This window comes from Haliotis cracherodii, unplaced genomic scaffold, assembly GCF_022045235.1.
Source record: "Haliotis cracherodii isolate W230 unplaced genomic scaffold, xgHalCrac1.p SCAF_17, whole genome shotgun sequence".
NCBI classification, from domain to species: Eukaryota; Metazoa; Mollusca; class Gastropoda; order Lepetellida; family Haliotidae; genus Haliotis; species Haliotis cracherodii.
In genome coordinates, this window is record NW_027266272.1 from 13,769,954 (window position 1) to 13,782,479 (window position 12,526).

The window sequence follows — 12,526 nt, forward strand, 5'->3', positions numbered from 1 at the left end:
ATTCACCTTGATTTCTCACTCAGCCGTATGTGGTTTTGCAAAATAGATTGGAGGTTTTCTCTCACCGCCACAAAGGATGTCATACCATTTCCAACTCAGCTGGTAGCTGTTTGTCAACGATTACTTGTTAACATAACATGCTTGCTTCATCGGCTATTCAAACCACCACATTTATTTATTGTTAAAATGCAATCAATCAGTGCATCAAAATCTCTGTCATCTTCCCGAGGCAATAGACTTAACTGACTATAAAAATCCAGTTTACACCCTTGCCGAACTAGGCTGGAATTCCTAGGCGCAATCGCAGCGCCACCAGTGGCTATTACGAGTTATGTCCTTTCCGTGCATCTCCTATGGACCAATCAGATTCCACCTCTCGTATCACTTGCATTTGCATCAAGCAAAATGGCGGCCCCCAGTCAAGACGATCTGACCGATAATCAAGATCTATATTGTGATAAAGCGGGTCTTAGATCGCGAAGTGAATCAAAACACGTGAGCACCTTGATTAAAAACATGAAAAGATTTGGAAAATATCTGTTGACAACGAATTGGCGGTGCACATGCTTTGCAAATCCTGCAATCGACCGACATCTGAATGACAGTTTACGAACCGGATTTCGATTTCGTTGCGCGATTGTGATTGGACTATGAATAGACTCGTTAGTCCAGCCAAAATCTAACTCCATAATACCAGCTCAGTTCGGCAAGAGTGGAAACTGGACTTTTATAGTCAGTTAACTCACTTGCCTCGGGAGGATGAGTCTCTGTGGTTCAAACAGGCGGACGTCAGGACGTGTACTCACAATAGAAGAGTGAATGATTGAGAATTGACCTGAAAATAATCGAGTATGGACAAGACAAGCCAGTGCTTTATATCATGAGCAACGATTAAAGCAGTTGGGTTGCATGGACGCGCAGTCAACCAAGTCAGCTGGTCTGATCACCCGATCCATTTAGTCGCATGTTAAAAGCATGGGATGCTCCGAACCAATTCTCACCAGGGATCCCTACGGGTCATAGCAGGTTAACTTTAACTTTTCAGTAACTGTTACATTAAGTCTGGTTGTATTTGTGCAGCTTTTGTTTACACTGAATAAAGTTTCGCAAAACATGTATGGATCCGTCCTTTTCTGTTGTAGCAACTTAATTACAATGAAGCAGTATCCGAAATTTGAATAAGAGCGATAGAAATCACTATTAGTATTCATTGAATAGATCAGTGTGAAGCAACATTAGAAACGCTATCACGGAGCTCTGGAACTAATAACCAAACACACAGCAGAATGAAGACATTGCACACCAAACCAGCTAGAATGTTTGTTTATTATTCAACTCCGCAATTCAGCTGTATATTGTGCAGCGCGAAGTTAACATCAGCATTTGACTTTAGAAAAGAGATTTGGGAGAAAACAATCAGCTTTGTTGTCTTTAGATATATCACGATTTAACATGAAAAGGGGTATCCTATCGTGCTTCGGTGTATTGTTCCAGCTTTTTTCCAAGTGTTTGAACGTGAACTAATATCACAAGGTTGTGTTTTCCATATTAGTTCCTTGTTCTCATTAATCGTTAGTACTTCACAGTCGTGTAGCTGCTGGCGGGTAACCAAGTGGTTAAAGCGCTCGTCGAAAACCCGGAGTCGATTCCCACCAGTTATTTTACGACGATGTCGCATTGGCCACACTCAATGTACACATGAGTATTTATTGTTGGTTGTTGTTGGTGTGTTGTTTAACGCAGCACTCAGCAATATTCCAGCTATATGACGGAGGTCTGTAAATAATCGAGTCTGGACCAGACAATCCAGTGATTAAAATCATTGGCATCGATCCACGCAATTGGGATACGATGACATGCATCAAACCAAGTCAGTATTCTAACACTGATCTTCAGAGGTTGAGAATTGTTTTATTTGTGGATCCTCCGTTCTGTATCTCTTGTGATGAGAGAATCACAGTCAATCATGTCCTGCGTGTCTGATTATTTTTCCATCATAAGGGACACAAGGTAGTGTCCTCCTGTTAGGGTTTGTAAGACCACATCATTTAAAATAAGTTTTTTCCTACTATTATTTAAATGGTTTAATCATTGTTTGTTTTAATATTGGCTCAATTTGACAATCGCCAGCAACAATAGGGGCAAATGTTTAAGATTATGTAAACAATGTTCTTTAAATGTTGTCGAAGATGAATTTCATTTTCTACTTGTATGTTGTAAATATGACAATTTAAAGAAAAAATATATTGAACAGAAATACTATGTACATCCAAATAAATACAAGTTTATCTCTTTAATTTCACATGTGAGCAAAACGGCTATACAAAATCTCTCTCTCTTTATATATCATGCCATGTTATTAAGAAATGAATCCTTGTAACATTCCTAACCGCTTCCACATTGTCATGTATTCTGTACTATGGGCCTGTGGCCTTACAGTTATATATGAATAAACTGATTATTATTATAATAGGGGCAGTATAAATCCTGCTGGGGTACCATTCATGTAGCAGAGTCCCCATGGCCCTTGTAATGTGACCTAGCCTTGGACGCTGGTGATATATGTCCCGTTTTGTTTTGTTTTATCCTGTCCAATTTCTCTCTAACATCAATGGCTTCACTCAAAGAAAACTTACACAAGCAGTCCACATTCGCCGCTACGAGCCATCAATCAATAGAGAATAGCAAGGCTACTTCATCCGCCTACTATGCAATAATCACCCCACCTACATTTTTGTGTACTTAATCCCGTTTAATTGGCTTCCTCATCATGTGCTCTCTGTCTATTATGTTTTCATGTTTCCTCCCTTCTATTGCTATTATTTAACCTACTCATATTAATCTCTCTCACGTATGCAACTGTTGTTACTGTTCATCATCACCCCCTACCATATATACTCACCGCCAAAAGAAACACGACCATAGAAACATGAAGGTAAAGAGATGTTTCCAAGGTGTACAACTTAATGACAAAACTAACAATCAGTCAAGTGTTACCACAGTGTCTTTCTTCTTATCAGGGTGTGTTGCACCTGATTTTCAAAGTTGACTTCTAATCCTGCAGAAACAATAGAGGGTCTCCAGTAATGAAAGCAAGAGGTCACAAGTGATGCGTTCATGAGCGTCGATTCACACAACATACCAGTATCTCTTGAATATGAGTAACTCTTCATATATAAACGACCACCTCCGTGGTCTAGTGGTAGAGCGTCCCCCTGGAGAGTGAAAGCTCCGGCATTCGATCCCCAGCCGCGTCATACCAAAAGACCTTAAAAGATGGCGCACGGCATTAAAGGGCTTAAACAAGGACCATGTATGGTATTCGCGTTTCTTTTGTCAGTGAGTATATATTCTGTACTATGTTTATTATTCAGCCCTGCTTGACGATGGTATTGTCATGGTGACTGATTTACGACACCCATTGTCTGAAGAACATTTGATTGCAAAGGCTCATTACCCTAGAGCCATGACATCTATATGCCTTGAAACATTTAATTGCTGTTATTTATAAGATGCTAATCCTATTTGTTAATCCCCATTTTTGTGTACATCGACCGTCTGCCATCCTGAACAGGATGTGCAAGTATGTCACTGATGATTTACTGTTTACATTTATATTTATTACTTACTAAATGTCAGGTGACCTTGGCTATATAAGCCTTGGTCCAGAGAGAATAGGGGGAGAAGAAAGGTCTTACCCTTAGCCTAGCTAGGGTTAGGCTGGGTGCTCCGGGACACCTAGACAACAACCACTACCACTATGTGCTGACTTGGCACATAGTGTCATTTGTATGTATATATCTACATGTATAAAGTAAAACTGTATATACTGCAAGCCATTGTCTCCAAGTTGTCACTTCCTACAGGAACCATACGTGGGCCCCTTGCATATACGAGTATGCAAATTGTTCATTAATCGACGTCGGACCGACACGCGTTGTTAATTTGGTGGAGCTATCGGGTATGACAGACTTCTTAGTCTGTCCTTTCCTGTACCTCTTTGCAGCATGGCATATGGTTCACAAAACTGTAGGAAGTGACAGTCTCTTATTAAAAGGATATACTACCTTCCTGGGGGGCCAATCACCAAGAACGAAGAAATGGCCTTTAACAAGATTGAAGAAAGAACAAGAACCTCTCCAATCAAGAACAAGTTCTCCGATCCCAAACCTTCCCTGCTCGAATATCTTAGCAACATTGCTAAGACTTCCCCTTCAAGATGTCGTTCCTGCACATGACCTAAGAAAAGAAGTATACACGCCTATCCCACAGAGACCCGACCACAGCCATCATCATGCAGACCCTGCACAATACAGAAGCCGCCTCACGGGCACCTACAAGATGGACACTGTGTAAAGATATGCCATTGGGACTGACAAATTTGTGTTTACTTACATGGACTCAATCAAGGATATATATTGTGTGACTGTTGAATAGTGCAACCAGGTATGTTTAATCAAAGCCAGTATATTAATGCCAAAATGTGTCTTTCCAAAATTTAGTTTTGTATGTGTGCAATATACTCCAAATTACATCTTTAGTCAAGCTAGATCTTTGAAGTTATTATGTAGGGAATCTTTGAAATGTCTCCAGGCTACGCCAGACATATAGTTGCAGCTAGGGCCCAGACAAACCTAAGCTGTAGGGTTATCGAGTCACACCTCTAAGCTCGACTCGTAATTTCAAAGATCTAAACGACAAAATTTGTCATTTGTTACAAGTAATTAATGTGCATAGTTTGGTACAAAATTGAATGTATTGTCTAGGACTTTGAATTCAGATTAGGGATATTCTTGGGTGAGCCAACCCTACACATATGTTTATTGTATGTCAGTATTAAGTAACTAACAGCACAGCAGTATTCAGCATTTCAGAATTTTGATGTCGGAATTAAGGATTTTAATTTTTTTTTCTTGGGCATCGCACCCACAATATCTGGGCAAGCTCCGTCAAAGACACGGGAAGAGCACCCATTGTACTTAAAAGGGCAATAGTACCCACAAGTACCGTTTGAGTCACGCGGTAAAGCTAGACTCCTGGTTTCAAATTTCTTTATGCGAAATATTTGCTGAGATGTTTAATTTGTACTTTTTATGACATTACTCATTATCATTATGCGGTACTGAGTCACTCCTGAATTCAAAGAACCTTCTGTGATATATTTATTGAATCTGTAAAAAGCGGTAATTACCTTGTAGTGAAATTGCACATTACAAAGATCACATGGTTAGTTTTCAAACTGGCACTAATTCAAATTGGCTAGATGATCACTTTCATACCGCCATTGCATAGATATATTTGTTGCACAAGGATTTCATGTAACTGATTTTGTTCACATTTGCATGGTTGTTTTCGTTGGTGAAAAAACTCACACATATCAATTTGGACTCATATAAGCTTGGGGTCCAAGCTTCACGTAACGGAGGGAAGTTGTCATGGTGACTGATTTACGACACCCATTGTCTGAAGAACATTTGATTGCAAAGGCTCATTACCCTAGAGCCATGACATCTATATGCCTTGAAACACTTAATTGCTGTTATTTATAAGATGCTAATCCTATTTGTTAATCCCCATTTTTGTGTACATCGACCGTCTGCCATCCTGAACAGGATGTGCAAGCATGTCACTGATGATTTACTGTTTACATTTATATTTATTACTTACTAAATGTCAGGTGACCTTGGCTATATAAGCCTTGGTCCAGAGAGAATAGGGGGAGAAGAAAGGTCTTACCCTTAGCCTAGCTAGGGTTAGGCTGGGTGCTCCGGGACACCTAGACAACAACCACTACCACTATGTGCTGACTTGGCACATAGTGTCATTTGTATGTATATATCTACATGTATAAAGTAAAACTGTATATACTGCAAGCCATTGTCTCCAAGTTGTCACTTCCTACAGAGAACCATATGTCTGCCTCTTGCATATACGAGTATGCAAATTGTTAATTAATCAACGTCAGACCGACACGCGTTGTTAGTATAATGATCAATACCATCGCCATTACAATAAAATCCAGAAGTTGGTGTCCATAAATTTTGTCTACTTTGCCCTCCATCAACTTCTAAGAAATGCCAATCAAACAGTACTGTTATGTTGAATATCTTTTATGGTTGTATACTGGAATATATTGACCTCCCCGAGCAAACTATTTGTCAGTAATGAATTGTTGGTCATTTTAACTTCAGATGTATTCACAGGGGCAGGTGGTGACTTCAGAGCCCCATTTCTGTTAGAAGAGGAATAATTCTTTCTGTTTGTCACTAAATACTAAGCTTTTTGCTTAACAAAGATGAAGGTTATCACCCTGGACCTCTTCACTAAAATGATTCTCCTTGCCATGTCCTTTTGTAATGATATTGGCATGTCCTTTGGGCTCTACAAATTCAACATTCTTCATCTGAGTGAGTGAGCGAGTTGGGTTTAATGCAGCCGTTAACAGTATTCCAGTTATATCACTGTGTGTGGGAGGAAAGCCCGGCCTATACATACTTTGGGATGCAGGTTCAGAGCTGAACCGTGAAATGTTGTCAATGCCACATAAACTTATCCTGTACCCATCCGTTTCAATTCTTTTGGTGTTGTTGATTTGACAAAGCAAGGAGTTCAGGGTAGTGAGTGAGTGAGTGAGTGAGTGATCCATGCTGCATAACTTCTGATTTGCGAAGTGCAATGTACACAGGATCACATGCAACCACCAGTGATGTGATAAATCAAGATATATTATAACATGAATTTATTCAACACCGAGAACAGTCACAACAAGCGGCAATGTTAAAAGAACATACAATAATAACATCCACAATTCACATTTAATGAAGTATATATTACACAGAATGAAATGGAATCATTCCAACCTCAACATGAGATTCCTATGTGAAACACAGCCATGCCACGAACACAACACCAAGTCAGAAAGAGTGAGCAGTTGATGCATTGCATGTATTTCTATGCTGTTCTTAAAATATTTAAGAGGCATGGGGCGATTAGGTACCCTTGTGTTAAGCCTAAGTATATCACACTGGTTGGTTTGTGTGCTTGTTGTTTAACGCCTCACTCAGCAATATTCCAGCTATATGACTGGTTCTATAAAGAATCAAGTCTGGACGAGAAAATCTAGTGATTGATATCATGAGTATCGATTCACACAATTGGAATCGATGACATGCATCAACCAAGTCAGCAAACCTGACCACCCGATCCCGTCAGTCGCCTTTAACGACAAGCATAGTCGCCTGTTACGGCAAGCATGGGTTGCTGAAGACCTATTCTACTCCGGATCTTCACGGGTCTCATCACACTGAAGTACAGTATGTGAAGGCCGTTACTGGTATCCCCTTCTGTCATTTTGCTGGAATAAAGCTAAAAGCAGTTTAAAACTGTAACATTTAAGAGGCAGGGGCGTGATGCAGGCGAGTGGTTACAGCCATTGCTCATCATGCCACAGGCCTGGGTTCTATTCCTCAAATGGGTGCAATGTGTGATGTGAAACCCAATTCTGGCAGCATTTCATCCTCATCTTTATTCATCATGGGGTAGTTGTGTTATTGATACAATGAAATAATATCATTACCATATTCGACGTAATAAGTGCCCAGGGCGCTCTCAAAATTAGAAATAGGGGGCTCTTATTAAAATATTATTTTGGTCGAAAAAAAACACACGAGTGCGTATCATACGTGAATAAATAAGTGTTGTGAACATTGATCAATGGGAAGGGGTGCTAATTGGGATTGTTCACTAGCCAATATATTCGCAAATATCGCAATGGTCGCTTATTAGAGGGGGGCGCTTATTACGTCGAATATGGTATATGATTTCTCAAGTCTCCTAATGACAGCAAAGTACACGCCACTTTCAAAGGGTTTTTTCTCTCATTTTCTTTTGCCAAGGGTTGATTATACTTGAAGTCATGAAAGAAACAATAAGGAATTGACATAAATACCTATACTCTTGAATCATGTTTTGTTTGTTTGATGTCTAAACCTGTGGTCAGCATTAATCTAGCTTTACCAGGTTTAGAAATAAACAAGTTCATCAAATTTGTACGTGTACTAGTGCCCATATGACCTCTCGCACACCAGTGTATTGTTTTGGTCATCTGGACAGCTTTGTTAACGTCATTCGAGTCTTATTGTGACAAAAGGTCGGAATGATGTCAGCCTCCAGTCTGTTAAAGATATTCTGTTACAGTCAGACGATGTCATCAGTCACAACTACCAAACGAATCTGAGAAAGCAGGTGCAAAAAATTTGTTTACTTACTTTTTTTTCTGGTGATCCAGTGAACAATTATTTGTTTGGTATAAAATTATGAGGGAAATAAATTTTTCAGTATTTTCTGGTAATTTTTAAGAAAATTAAAACACACAAATAATCAAAATCCTGGAATGTACAGTGATTGAGAAGTGTCATGACATCACAACAAAAGATTGTGTTCATTAGGCTAGAAAAAATAGTCTTGGTTCTCAGGCACCGTCTGCATCATCATAAAATTTGATGCACATTTCCATTTTTTAACAAAAACACACAAAAATCCTCAAAAATCCAATGGAAGTCAAATACTGTATTCCATTTTTTTACTCATCAAGGAATACATTTATGTAGGGAGGCCCTTTCCCAGGTCGGTTGTACACAACTGTTTATTGATTACACAACTGTTAATTTGGGTACATACTAGTTTGAACAACCACAAAAAACAGACACCACATGCCCACACTATATTTTCAAAAAACATTACCTGAGAACCAATTCTTTTATTTTTTTAAGCCTTATGGAGATTAAGCTTTCCCTTTTATCCAAAGCAAATTCCAACTTCAAATAATGCATGGAATCAATACCTTTAGCATAAACATAGTGACAACATTGGAAAAATAGGCTTTGAATATTCTAAGAAAATAAGAACAAATGTCAAATAGTGCCAGAGTACAAACTTATCTAACGGTACATTATGAATCATGTGATGTTATTGGAACCTTAATTCAAGACATTTTCATTCATCATCTTGCAGTCAATTTCACGCTCAAAACAAGTGAAAGGGAGACAATTCATTCAACTCCCTTTTACCAGTGGATTTTGGTCGATGTTTTGAATATAAGTATTTGTGAATTCCTCTAAACTTCAAGATGAGATATGAGAGGGAAATATGAAGGCTAACTATTCTTTGAGTATGCAAATCACATGACAGATATTTTTCCTAATTATGCTCTCTCAGGAAAAGAAAATGTCAGTTTTTGCAATGTATAAATATCCGTGATTTTTTTCTTGTAGTATTAAACGTAGTTTAAATATATATATATATATATAAGGTTTTTGTCTCTAATCATTGTTTGAAGGGTGAATTCGGACGTGCTTTTGAGTCTTGCGTAAATAACTATTCATTATTCAGTGGTGAGCAAATGAGTCTCAGGATTCAGGAAGAGGGGATACTTGGCACCCACAACTTTCAAAAGTAACCGTCATGTTAGACAACCTATGTGTGGTAGGATCTGGTGTTACATGGTTTACAGTGAATTCATGCCGTATCAGTACTCCAATGCTGCCAAGGTACTAAGTAGATAGCTGAATGAGCCGAGTGGCCCCGAGAGCTCAACTGGTAGTTTGTTTGTTTGTTGTTTAACACCGCACTCAGAAATAGCCAAGCTATATGTCGGCGGTCTGTAAATAATCGAGTTTGGACCAGAAAATCCAGTGATTGACATCATGAGCATCAATCCACACAATTGGGATAGGATGACATGCATCAACCAGGTCAGCGAGCCTGACCACCCGATCCCGTTAGTCGCCTCTTACGACAAGCATAGTTGCCTTTTACGGCAAGCATGGGCTGCTGAAGACCTATTCTACCCGGATCTTCACGGGTTCAACTGGTAGTGAGAAGGAGACAACTCCCTCACATTCAACATCAAACTTTAAGGTGAACTGGTGCCTGTGGCCTAAGTTTGCCCATTATCTGCACCACTGCAACCAGTGATATGCTAAACATACAATGAAATCAGGGAAAAGAATATCAAAAGAGTAGTAGTACAGTTTAGGTCATGTATCTGACCAACTCAAACAGGCTATGTCAACACCCTCTGCTCTTGAACCAACACAAAAACAAAAAACATCTCTGTCACATTCAGAACAACTTTACAATGATGATCAACACAACACGTAAGTTTCTTTGAGAGGTGTCTAGAAGTTGGAGTACTAAGTAAGGACAGGATTCATGGATGAACAACTTTCATAAAGAGTGAGGTGAAATGGGGTTTAACATCGCGTCCAAGATTATTGCACATATACAGCAATGTGCATGTACGTGTATGTGTGTGTGTGGCTGCTTGTACTAGTCCGGACTGATGCCGATATATAGTGCTAGCTCACTGAGATACCATGCCGCAGTTTAACATGAATATCCCACTCAGACACAGTATACTGACTCGAGCCGACCAGTCCTTGTTTTAGCCCCTTAATGCCGAGCACCAGACAGGGTAACAACAAGTACCATCTTTTAACGTCTTTTGGTATGACGCGGCCAGGGATCGAACCCCAGACCTTCCGCTCTCCGGGTGGACGCTACTGTCATAAAGAAGTTGTTCATCCATAAATCTTATCCTTACAATGCGTAAGTACAAATCCACATTCAAAATATGTCTAAAATTTTAAAAACAAATAATGTGATGCAACGGTATGTATCCACTATAAAGAAAACATGCACACGCACACTCACCATTGCATGGTTAAGACAACAACAGTCCACAGGGGTAGACAACCTTGGTCATATCCAACTAGTTCTCAACTCATTTCGGACTAGAGGTTATGTAAAATAACTAAATTTTGTGAGAAAAGAACAAACAGTGCCAAAAACTTTTGAGTCCGCTTGCCCGAACTAGACCCTTCACATCATTTTCAGTAGTCTTAAGTGTTACAACATGTACTACTATTAGCTGAGCTTACTAGACCAAGAATAATGTTACTAGACTTGGGTTTCGGGCTAGTTTCGGACAGAACTGTTCCATATCAACTTTCACTAGTCTTGGACTAGTCTTGGACTAGTCTTGGACTAGTGGCTGTGTCTATCCCTGCTACACCCAACAGGTTCTCTAAGATGGTGGGTATTCAATCATACATTCATCAGTGATACATAAAGACATGTCAATGAAGTAGGAAACACAATACAGTGTTTGAGATTAAGGGGTTGCTGGGGTTTGCTGTTATAGTACTTGAATCTAGGGACCCTCTGACTTGATAACTTGGGGTCAATACAAGGACCCATTGCCCTCCATGCTTAATCTGTGACACTGAAACACCTGAGTCCCTTTCAGCTTCGAAATGGAGGTCATTTCTACAATGGTAGTGGTCAGCAATGGTAACGATGGATAATGTCTGAGAGGGAAGACGAAAGGCTTTCCATGCCTCTCGAAATCAGAAAAATAAAAGCAAAAAGAATATTCTCCGTTTTTTTATGCTCTAAGGTTGACAGTTGTCTGCAAGGCCTTAATAAAATATATTTCAATATTCTTATCATAATTCATCTTCTGGCTGTGGTGCAACTCGAGAAACGAGGAAAAACACAGGTTCAGGGCTCTAGGTGAAGGTTGGCATGGAAACCAGAAACGGCCTTTTGGTTTTGGGGGGACTTATTACCTTCATGATGTTAATGTAGAATGTCAGAGTTTCAATCTACAACCCATCTACATGATTAGAATGAAGTTCCTCCACCAAGCTACTGTTGACAAGGTATTAATGTTAAACCTCTTCCTAAACATGGCACATTTAGGCTAGACAAAGTTTCTTACTCAGGGCTCGATTCAGGCTGGACAAAGTTTCTTACTCAGGGCTCGATCCAGGCTGGACAAAGTTTATTACTCAGGGCTCGATTCAGACTAGACAAAGTTTATTACTCAGGGCTCGATTCAGGCTAGACAAAGTTTATAACTCAGGGCTAGATTCAGGCTAGACAAAGTTTATTACTCAGGTCTAGATTCAGGCTAGACAAAGTTTATTACTCAGGGCTAGATTCAGACTAGACAAAGTTTATTACTCAGGGCTAGATTCAGGCTAGACAAAGTTTATTACTCAGGGCTCGATTCAGACTAGACAAAGTTTATTACTCAGGGCTCAATTTCAGATGCATGTAGACATAAAAAGCTAATTACACCAGACAAAATCAGGTTGCACCCTGGTAACAAAAATTTATAAAAGTTGAAACATGGATGCATAAACAAGTCTTAATATAAAGTGTATGAATATGAAAGTGGACATGAATATTAGGTTGCATTTTTCAAATTGAGCCCTGTTACTTGTTTTACAATTTATCCCCAAATGGATTGGATGGCTTAACTGAAAGACAAGTAAACATACTGGTCTGGTCTGGAAGATGACATGGGAATCAACCAACATTTTCCTCAGGCAAGGGAGTTAACTGACTTCAAAAGTCCAGTTTTCACCCTTGCCGAACTAGGCTGGTATTCCGGAGTTACATTTTGGACTAATGAGTCTATGCATAGTCCTATCAAACTTGCGTGACCAACTAGGCACCG